This window comes from Balaenoptera acutorostrata, chromosome 14 (genome assembly GCF_949987535.1).
Source record: "Balaenoptera acutorostrata chromosome 14, mBalAcu1.1, whole genome shotgun sequence".
Lineage (NCBI taxonomy): Eukaryota > Metazoa > Chordata > Mammalia > Artiodactyla > Balaenopteridae > Balaenoptera > Balaenoptera acutorostrata.
Window position 1 is genome coordinate 52,133,026 of NC_080077.1, and position 10,833 is coordinate 52,143,858.

Genomic DNA, 10,833 nt, shown 5'->3' on the forward strand with positions numbered 1-10,833 from the left:
TTCGTTTGTTTGGGCTGGTGGATTTTTACCTTGCTCCTTCATCTGCTGTGTGTTTCTCTGTCTTCTCATATTGCTTAACTTACTGTGTTTGGTGTCTCCTTTTCGCAGGCTGCAGTTTCATAGTTCCTGCTGTTTTTGGTGTCTGCCCCCAGTGGGTAAGGTTGGCTCAGTGGGTTGTGTAGGCTTCCTGGTGGAGGGGACTGGTGCCTGTGTTCTGGTGGATGAGGCTGGATCTTGTCTTTCTGGTGGGCAGGACTGCGTCCAGTGCTGTGTTTTGGGGTGTCTGTGAACTTAATATGATTTTAGGCAGCCTTTCTGCTAATGGGTGGGGTTTTGTTCCTGTCTTGTTAGTTGTTTGGCATGGGGTGTCCAGAACTGGAGCTTGCTGGTCGTTGGGTGGAGCTGGGTCTTAGCGTTGAGACAGAGATCTTTGGGAGAGTTCTCGCCGATTGATATTACGAGCAGCCAGGAGGTCTCTGTTGGACCAATGTCCTGAACTCAGCTCTCCCACTTCAGAGGCTCAGGCCTGACACCCGGCCGGAGCACCAAGACCGTGTCAGCCACACGCCTTAGGCTTCTAAAAATGCATCAAGCATCCCCTGCATAGAAGTCTAATTTTCTTCTGTTGTAATTCACTTTCCAGTCCTTGAAGATTGGCTCTATTAGGTCACTCTTCTGACGCTCAGCAAGGCTCTAATCTTGCATATCTTTAAAAAATTAAATAGTTGCTGAAAAGCGAATCAATCACCTCAGGGATGAGACCCAAGCTTGCAGCATTTTTCTCCTGAAAGGGTTGTTTTTCAGAACAATCTTGGGAGGTAAAACTGGGGCTTGCCAAATCAGTATTTGGGGCCCCAGTCAGTATTTGTGTCACTGTTTTGCCTGCGTGAACCCTGCGTGAACCCAGGTCCACTATGTGTCCTGAGCCAAATGTCATCCCAATGCTCCTGACACCCTTGCTGTTGCCATCCTTGTTGCCATGCATGCGATGCTGTTTGACATCAGTCTCTCTGCAGGGGTCACTGTGGATTGTCATTAACCTCCTGGCTGTGGGCTCCCTGCTCTTGATGCCACTGGCTGCCAGGTACCCTGGATCCCTGCAAAATGGCCAGTGGCGGGGTACCCCTGAGCTCACTCAGTCACACCGCAGGACCCATCACGCTGTGCTCAGGGGCCGGCAGCTGTCCGAGCACTAGATTACAGGCTTCTCCAAGCTCCCAGTGCATGACCCCACCAATGCCTCCTTGTTCCAAAGTCATTTTGTACCAATGACACATCTCCACTTTAATTCTATTTCTCAAGTTCCTTTCATCTGAACCACCAGACTTTCTCCCGATGCCCAATCCAGAAAACATGCCAACTGAAGAAAGGTTCATTCTTAGGCCAGGCTTTCCGGGTCCCCCAGAAGCCAGTCAGAGTCTGCTCCGTGACTGCACTTGGAGAAAGCCAGACGCCTTGAGACACCCTACTCATCAAGGCCCGAGCACCCTGCCTACTCCTCTAGGGCCTTCATCCTAATAACTCTGGAGTCTTCAGTTTGTTTTAATTTTCACCTCCCAGCCGCCATGTGTAAGGCATTCAGAGGGTCAGGATGGGAACAGAAAGAACTTCGGTAAAGTTTCAAGAAGAATCTCCTGATTAAAATGAAAATACATAGTGACCACAGTTATGTTGCTTCTCTCCCAGCCTAAGATGCCAAGAAACACAGCGATGTGTATGAGATAGGATGAAGTTATTCACCAGAAGGAGTAGCCCAAGCTGGCGGAGCAGCCGGCCAGAGGCTGCACCCTCCCCCCACCTCTAACCTCACGAGGCTCCTCTAAGCACAGAGACCCCACGTTTCCCTGGTGAGGACAATCAGATACCCTGAGAAAAGAGAGAAAGTGAACACGAAGGACCAAGAAGAGACAGTCTCTAACTGCCACACACGGTTACGTACAAAGTTTGTTCAGACCAGAATTCATGTTTCTCATCATCTCAGCTGAGCCCGTGAGGGTTCATGAGACAGGTGTTGCCTTCAGGTGCAGGGAGTTGAGGCTGAGACAATCAGGTGGGGTCACAACAAGACTGAGGTCTCAGCCACAGCACCCGTCTCCAAATCCGTCCTTCCCAGAATCCCCCTGACAAAGAAAATGTCTTTCTCCACTACCTCTGGCACTTGTCAAGAGGCGGCTCTTTCTGGTGAGTGTTTGTAACTCAGTTGGTGTCACTGTCTTCCTTAAGTAGAGAATGATGTCAGAATTTAGGGATCATCCCAGGGACCACAGCCACCTGAATCCCAAGCATTTCACTGTTCCCGGAGGTTCCGGGAAGGTCGGACACACGTGGTGCCCTGACACCAATCTTCCCAGAAAAACACCTTTCACCTGCGACACTCAGGGCACTTCTCTTACCTGCTTTATCGCAGTGAGGTAGGCCATAACCAGGACCCCCACTTTGCAGATGGAGAAAGAGAGGCAGAGGGCAAGAGGAAGAAGCAGAAACAGGTATCCGTCCCTGGTGGTTGCATTCACTATCAAACTTCATAGCATCCACTTATTTGAGTCGGCACCTCTTATTGTTTTACAGAAAAAAAAGTGATTTCTCTCCTTACTAACTTACCCCAAACGGGGAGCTGGCCAGGCACTGGCAGGTTGTGGTTTTCCTAAGTGGAGCAAGCGACCCCAGGGCCTTCTTCTGCGCAGCCCAGAAGACGCAGGTCTTTGCCTGTTTTTACTGATCTCCTCCTGCCATCTTGTGGCCAAGAGCTGAGCATACATGCGAATTCTGATCATTTCCATTGCTCTGAATTATCAGTCTCTGTCCCTCGCAATCCACACCCTGGGAGGGAAAATCCACTGGACCCATAATTTATTTACTCCTTAGAATGAAACAGGTGAAAAGAAACTGATTGTCTGAGAACATGGTAAAGTTACCAAAAGGGAGGTGGAAAACATCAGATGCCAACTTTTAGCAAGTTGATCTTTTGCTGAAATTGGGTAGCTGAGGTGCCCTGAGAATCGGGGCCCTCTCATTAACTCAGCTTTGCTCTGAATGCAAAACTAACTAGGATTCAGGACAGATTCTACAAACAAGTCTTAATTTAATCAGCAATGCAGCCAGCCCATTAGTGATATTCCAGAACATTTATGATGCCTCTGTTGCATAGTTCAGCTAAATTTACTATTCTCTCATTGTTTAAATTGGGACTGTTCATGTTTTAAGTAACAGCAAATATCAACCAAATCAAAGGAATTTCTTGGCTCCTATAACTGAAAAAAAAACAAAAGTGGGGGAAAACCCAGGCACAGATTGATCCAGAAGTTCATGTTGTATTAGGCTCTGGGTCCAAGTCTCTGTGATTCTTTCTACTCTGATCTCCACTGAATGTTGGCATCAACCCCGGGCTGCAGAACTCACTGTTAGCATTGCCAGGGCAGGCCTCATATCTTCAGGCTACATGGTCCAAAGAGAGATAGGATCTCTCTTCTAGTAGTGCCCAGAAGATCCAGGAAGCTTCCTGGTCAGAAGTCTGTGGTAAATATTTCCCCCTCTTTGTGAGGACCAGGCTGGGTCCTGTGCTCACCCCTAAGTCAATCACAATGCCCAAGGGGAATGGGATCCTCTGACTGGTGTAAACCAAACAGGGGCCACTCCTGGAGTTGGAGTGGGATCAGTCTCATGCAGCACCCTTGGCTGTCACAAAACAAGGTGGGGCATTGCCAAAGAAAATGGGCAATTTTCTGAATTTTGATGGAAGCAAAGGAATAGATGCCAGGGTGGTAGCCCATACAAGTGTACTACACTAATGTGTGGTCTCCAGTGTTTTTCACCATATACCTCAGTCAATAAACATGATGTAGGGGCTTCCCTGGTGGTGCAGTGGTTAAGAATCCACCTACCAATGCAGGGGACACGGGTTCGAGCCCTGGTCCGGGAAGATCCCACATGTCGCAGAGCAACAAAGCCCGTGCACCACAACTACTGAGCCTGCACTCTAGAGCCCGCGAGCCAAAACTACTGAGCCTGTGCTCTAGAGCCCGCGAGCCACAACTACTGAGCCCGCGCGCCTAGAGCCTGTGTTCCGCAACAAGAGAAGCCACCGCATTGAGAAGCCCACGCACCGGGATGAAGAGCAGCCCCCGCTCGACGCAACTAGAGAAAGTCCGCGCACAGCAACAAAGACCAAACACAGCCAAAAATAAATAAATAAAATACATAAATTTATAATAAATAAATAAACATGATGCATATTTTGCTACCAATGTAGTTACCACTAATGTAGCAATATATGTGTACATTATAAAACAAAAATATATTTTAAAGGCTGAAATAAAAGAAAAATTGTAAATAGTTGTTTTATGTTATTTTATTTAACAGGGTTCAAAAGCTCTTTGCCATCAAGACTGTGATTGGAAATACTTTATTCTCTTTTTTAAAATCATAGCTTAATATTTTATGATGCAAAGCCCTAGTCTTTTTTTTAAAAAATTTTTTAATTGATGTATAGTTGATTTACAATGTTTTGTTAGTTTCAGGTGTACAGCACAGTGATTTGGTTATATATATATATTCTTATATATATAACATATATATTCTTTTTCAGCTTCTTTTCCCTTATAGGTTATTACAAAATATTGAGTATAGTTCCCTGTGCTATACAGTAGGTACTTGTTGGTTATCTATTCTATATATAGCAGTGTATGTTAATCCCAAAATCCCAGTTTATCCCTCCCCATCCCTTCCCCTTTGGTAACCATAAGTTTGTTTGCTATGTCTGTGGGTCTATTTCTGCTTTGTAAATAAGTTTATTTGTAATTTTTTTCAGATTCCACATATAAGCAATATCATATGATATTTGTCTTTCTCTGACTTACTTCACTTAATATGATAATTTCTAGGTCCATTCATGTTGCTGCAAATGGCGTTATTTCATCCTTTTTATGGCTGAGTAATATTCCATTCTATATATGTACACATCTTCTGTATCCATTCATCTGTCGATGGACATTTAGATTGCTTCCATGTCTTGGCTATTGTAAATAGTGCTGCAGTGAACATTGGGGTGCATGTACCTTTTCAAATTAGAGTTTTCTCTGCATATATGCCCAGGAGTAGAATCACTGGATCATATGGTAACTCTATTTTTAGTCTTTTAAGTAACCTCCATACTGTTCTCCATAGTAGCTGTATCAAGTTACAGTCCCACCAACAGTATAAGAGGGTTCCTTTTTCTCCACACCCTCTTCAGCATTTATTATTTGTAGATTTTTTTGAAGATGGCCATTTTAACAAAAATTTAAGAAAGTAAGTTTATAGAAGTATGTCAGGTAGTTAATAAAATGTTTTTTTCTGGATTTTGGATGTTTGTGGCATTTCTCAGCCTTTGAAAATTTCTTATGACTTAATTATAAAACAAATTTATTAATGTGTTATAATTATTTATACAGTAATTTTCTCATTCTAAGTAAATATTCACTTTCATACTTAATTTTACATTTGGAACCTTAAGTGGGTTCCCCCAAGTTATATAATCTCCCAGTCCCACAAAACCTTGATTCAAGCCTGCCGATGCCCTGAGATTTCAAACCCAACTCCTGCCCTTCTGCACCCCTCTGCCACTTGAGTTGTGCAAGTTGTCCCTTTCAAACCTTGTTTCTACTTTTGATTGTCTCACAAACCAGCTGTTCTTTCAATTAAATTTTCATGTTAGGGCTTTCTGAATTAATGAAGTTTATACTTATTTAACACTGAAATCTCACTACTGAAAAAAAAATCCCCAAATTTGGAGTTATTTGTATTTCAACACTCACTTTCATGTCCCACAGTGAAATGCTTTGACAACATTCAGTCAGGCTGCTTTGCCACACCAAAGGCCTAGTCTTAAGTTTATATCTATACTTGGTTTTAATGGCTTTTATAGAAAAATGAGATACTGATATGTAGATTCAAATTAGGAAAATTATATAATTATATTAATGGCTGCACTTCCTAATTCTTGATACTAGTTTTTCAGTTCTACCCACCATTTACAGTTTTTTTTCCATCTCCTTGATACCAAAAGGTTTTTTTTTTTATACAAATGAACCCTTAATTTGGAAGATCATAAGACTTTATGTTTTTAAATGTGTAGACGTGGGAATTTTTATAGATGATGTCATTTTTGGCCACAAATCACATCTTGATGCAATATTCCCAGACATGTTCAAATTGTTCTCTTTATAGCAGCAGTTACAGTCGTTGTAAAGCTGCTTCTTTCTCACTCTTATTTTTAAAATATCACCCATTCTTTCAAGGTACTGTTTTAAAAAATACTCATTAGTAGCATACTACTAAACTACTTATCACAGGAAAAGTTGGCAAATTTATAACAATTAAGGTTTTTTTCTTTTCTTTGTCAAAGAAAAATGCGTAACTCATCTTTAAGTCCAAAAATTTCTTTTAAGCACTTTGACATGAGCAATTCAAAAACCTCTATGTGGTACAAAAGTTTTTCATGGCCACGTCTATCCTCCACCATTTCATTTACAAAATACTGTAAAGATCCTCTTACTGAAAGGTCTTGTTTTTATAAAAGTAGCCATGTCAATGACAACCTGCAACACTAAACTGTAGTGAGAGGTGATTCATTGCTGGCGAATGGACAAGTGAGGGAGCCGTTGTCAGGTCTCAGCACTGTGGTTGCCACCTCGCCCTAAGGACAAGTCACGTGACTCTGGCTGCCTGCCAGTGGACCTAGAGAGGCGCTAAGGGAAAGCCAGATTGCGAAAACAAGTAAAACAATTTTTATTGCTAAGTTTTTAGTTTATTTCTAAATTTTAAATAATCAATAAAATAAAAGAGAACTTCCGTGCTTTCTTCCTGCATCTCAGGGTTGTCATGTGCTCCTGTGGTGTGCACTCCCCCCAGTTTGGAGACCACTGCCCCTTGGTAGTACTTTCAGGATGCTGGTCATGCCTGTCCCGCACCAACCATGGATTTCTAAGCTTCTCAGGAGCAGGGGCTGTGCCTGGTCCTTCCCATCCCTCCGGAGAACCCAGCACAGGGAGAGCAAAGCTCAGCTGCTCCGTGATGCTGGATTGATGGATGACTGCATTCTGCCAGCCAGGGGTCCTAGGTTGTGCGGATGCCCGTGCAGACCCAGCTGGGGTAAGGTCAGAGATGAATAAATCCCAGGCCCTATTCATTTTTTCTTTAATTTATTTATTTTTGCTTTTGATTTTTGGCTGTGTTGGATCTTCGTTGCTGCGCGCGGGCTTTCTCTAGTCGCGGCGAGCAGGGGCTACTCTTCGTTTGTGGTGCATGGGCTTCTCAATGCGGTGGCTTCTCTTGTTGCGGAGCACGGGCTCTAGAGTGCACAGGCTTCAGTAGATGCGGCACGTGGTCTCAGTAGTTGTGGCTCACGAGCTCTAGAGTGCAGGCTCAGTAGTTGTGGCGCATGGGCATGTGGGATCTTCCTGGCAGAGCTTGAACCTGTGTCCCCTGCATTGGCAGGCGGATTCTTAACCACTGGGCCACCAGGGAAGCCCCCAGGCCCTATTCTTGAGCCTTCCTCACGTACTGGGGTGAGGGATGTATAAACATGAGATATCATACAACCCAGGGCAGAATGAAGTAGGAGCTGCTGGAGAAATGCAAGAAGGGGTGCGGGAGAATGGAGTAAAAGACTTTTGGTTCTCATTCATTCTCCTTAGAAGGATTGCAAAAGGCTTCCTGGGGGAGGCGGCATTTTGTTCAGTGGTATAGTTTTTTGTACCATTGAAACAAGGGGAAAGGATAGAGAGAAGAGGATGAAGTGGCCTTTAGGAGATGTCGTCAAGGAGGAGGGCCTGTTGGGAGAAAGTATAGGTGGAAGAAGGAGAGCTCACCATATCACTCTCAAGGACAGACTAAAAAATTCCAAGGGTGGTGGGCTGGGACATTATAGTAGCATCTCCTCAGCATTCCAGATACATTGGAGTTTTAATAAAAGTGTTTGCCTAATGGGTAAAAAAAGTCATTAGATGTGGACTCACAGATATTCTTCCTCTTCCTCCCACATCAGTAATATGGTCCTACCTTAGGGAGGCAATAGCTTCCCTCTGTCTAGAATGCCCTCCCCAGAGGGTCACACAGCTGGTCCCCGTGTCATCTGGGGCTCCACTCAGATGTTGCCTTCTCAGAGGGCTTCTCTGACCCCCTAATTGAGGGGAGAGCACAGGCACTCTCCATCACATCACCCTTCTTTTTTGTCTCAGCACTTAAGACCCTGATGTTTTCTTGTTTATTTTTATAGTGATTTGTTAACTACTGTTCCCTCCACACTTCCCCCACCCCCCACCCCCACATACAAATATAAGGGTCAGGGCTGCTGTGCTCACCCAGCACAAGTATTGAGTGAGTGACTTCACCCAGGTCCTCTTAAAATACTTGTTATAAGGTCATTTTGATGAAACGGTTCAACTTGAGATTACCCCAAATCCACTTATGGGAAAAAAGAGAGGGGGAGGGAGACAGAGAGAGACAGAGACAGAGGAATATAAGAGAGTGGGAACTGCTCCAGTGAAATCTGATGTACGAGGTTACCAGGCAAATTTAGTTTAACTCCTATTTAAATCTAATTAATTATTTTCTCTTACTTCGGTTAAATAATCTTACTGTGTTTTATGCGCCTCTCAAAGATGCCTTAGGTTATAGAGAAATGTGGTAGAACTAATAAATACATTAAAAATATTTGGGGTATGTAATTTTTGAGTATTTGATTTCTCCACAGATTTCTTTAGGAACATTAAAGGTATTGTCTTTGTTTCTCAATTTTAGTTAATCACAGTTTCTCTGAGAGCACTTCTTTGAAATACAGATTTCTAGGCCCCTCCACTGAAGATTCAAATTCATTAAGTTTAGGGTGGAGTCCAGTAATCTGCATTAAGCTTCCCAGGTGATTCTGCTGGTGCAACAGGTTTGGGAAACCATATATAAATGATCTTATACCATCATCTAGAAAACAATATCAATGGTTCATTCTACTGCTTGAAAGTTCTGTAAGGAAAATAGTGTTAAAGAAATGTACGATTTTACTTACAATTTGCTGATGATAATGTTGACACTAGGCCAGACTCTCCCTGAACGTGCAGGACACCTCAGGGGGCCTCTTGGGTGGCCGAGGGCCTTTGGCCTCCCTGGGAGGAGAGCAGTGCAGGACCTCAGGCTCTTCTGCACCCTCAGCATCACCAGCAGCCATGCCTGGGCGGGGGGCACCCTGACCCTGTTACCTTCCAGAGAGCAGGAAGCACTCTGAACCCTTCCCTTCCTGGAAGAGGCTGCTGCACACAGACATGGAGTGACCAGGACTGACAGGTTCTTAATGTGGTGTCCATGGGCCCCACAAGAATCCAGGCAATGGCCTTGAGGGTCTGTGTGCAGAACTCGGCCGCGTTTCCGTTACCTTGAGAAGAGGTTTCTGAGCATCCATCCTAGGTTCTCAGTGGAGCCCACGACTCAGCTTAGAGAAGGAGGCCGTTTCTTCACAGCATCACAGGGCCAACTGGACGCACTCCTCGGCAGCCCCACCCCACAGGGGGAGGTTTGTGCTGGGGAGGGACGCGGGGCCCTCCTTGCGCTGCTGCAGAAGAAGCACAAACACAAACACTCCGGGCAGCGATCCACAGGAGGAAGCTTGAAGGTGGAAATGGGCTGCCCCAGCCAGGGTCTGGGGGCAGGAGTGCAGGGGTGACAACAGCTACCATCTGGGCCTCCAAGTTCATGGGCAGGTTCCTCAGGTCGCCTCTCTCATTCTTCAGAGGGAACTAAAGTGTCAGCCTGAAAAAAGGGGAGGAATGGGCGTCCCTGTGACCCAGCACAGCTCTCAGGAGGACCATCATAGACGACAGTTACCATCAGACGGATGCCGGCTGTGTCACGTGCTCGTCCCCAGAACACCTGCAAGATAGGTGTCCTTTCCCGGTTAGGAACATACCAGGGTCACGCAGCCGTTGATGGGCAGAGCAGGCACTTAACCCCAGGTCTGTCGGACTCCAAACAGCAAGCTAGCCCCCTTGGATGAGTGAGAAAAACCAAGGTCCGTAGGCACTGGGCTTTGCTGGGACTCAAGCCAGCCGGCGTCTCCTGGTCCTGGTCCGGACCGTCCTACCTCCCACGGAGCTTGGCAAGAGGAGGAAGGAAAGCAGGAACCGGAAGCTGTGCTCTGCAGAGGACGAGCAGGCGGAGGCATGCTGTGAATGCAGGGAGAGAACAGGTGTGAGGACACCCTCTCCCCAGCCTCGAAACCCCGGGGCGCAGTTTCTGGCCTTGAGGCAGAATTGAAGGGGCTAAAACTCAGGGGCACAATCTGGGGATGGCCCGGAGCCTCGGAGGAGAAAGCTCTTCCGGAGCCAGGGGTCAAGGTGAGTCTAGAGGCCACACCCAGGCTGCAGACCCAGTTCAGCCCCGAATGAGGAGCCGGGCCCTGGGCCTCACTAGGAGCTGTCACATCAGTTCCAGCAGGAAGAAGGACCTGCTCTCAGCTGGCATCAGAAAGCCACCCTGGAACCCTCTATCTGGTGCTCTGACCCCAGCTCTGAGTATCACTGTCCTGCCCCTCTCCTCTGCCCCCTGAAGGGCTCCTCTCCCGTCATCTCCCAGCAGCTCCTTCTCTTCCTCCTCACAGCGTGGGTTATGCTGCAGGTGTAACCCACCATGAGGGTGTAGCTCACCCATACGCTGGGTGTCTATTTTGCCCCAAACTGAATGTTACCTCATCATGCTTTGAGGATTACCTTTGTGCTGTTAAATTATGTCAGTACCACAAAGGTATAAGCAATTATTTTTAATTCTGTAGACTATGTTACTCTAATCAACAGAAATCAACTGATGCTT

At 45.7% G+C, this 10,833-nt stretch overlaps 1 protein-coding gene across 3 annotated transcripts in view; it reads right to left on the reverse strand.

Moving 5' to 3' along the window:
- Positions 1-9,570: 9,570 nt before the first annotated feature.
- The window catches only part of AFG1L (AFG1 like ATPase), a 232,073-nt gene continuing 230,810 nt past the window's right edge, over positions 9,571-10,833 (reverse strand). For 2 of the 3 annotated variants that reach the window (XR_009005237.1, XR_009005235.1), the window contains one exon: positions 9,571-10,190. The gene's annotated coding sequence lies outside the window, so the exon portion shown is untranslated. The remainder of the gene's footprint in view (positions 10,191-10,833) is intronic. The other variant, XR_009005236.1, reaches the window with a different exon arrangement.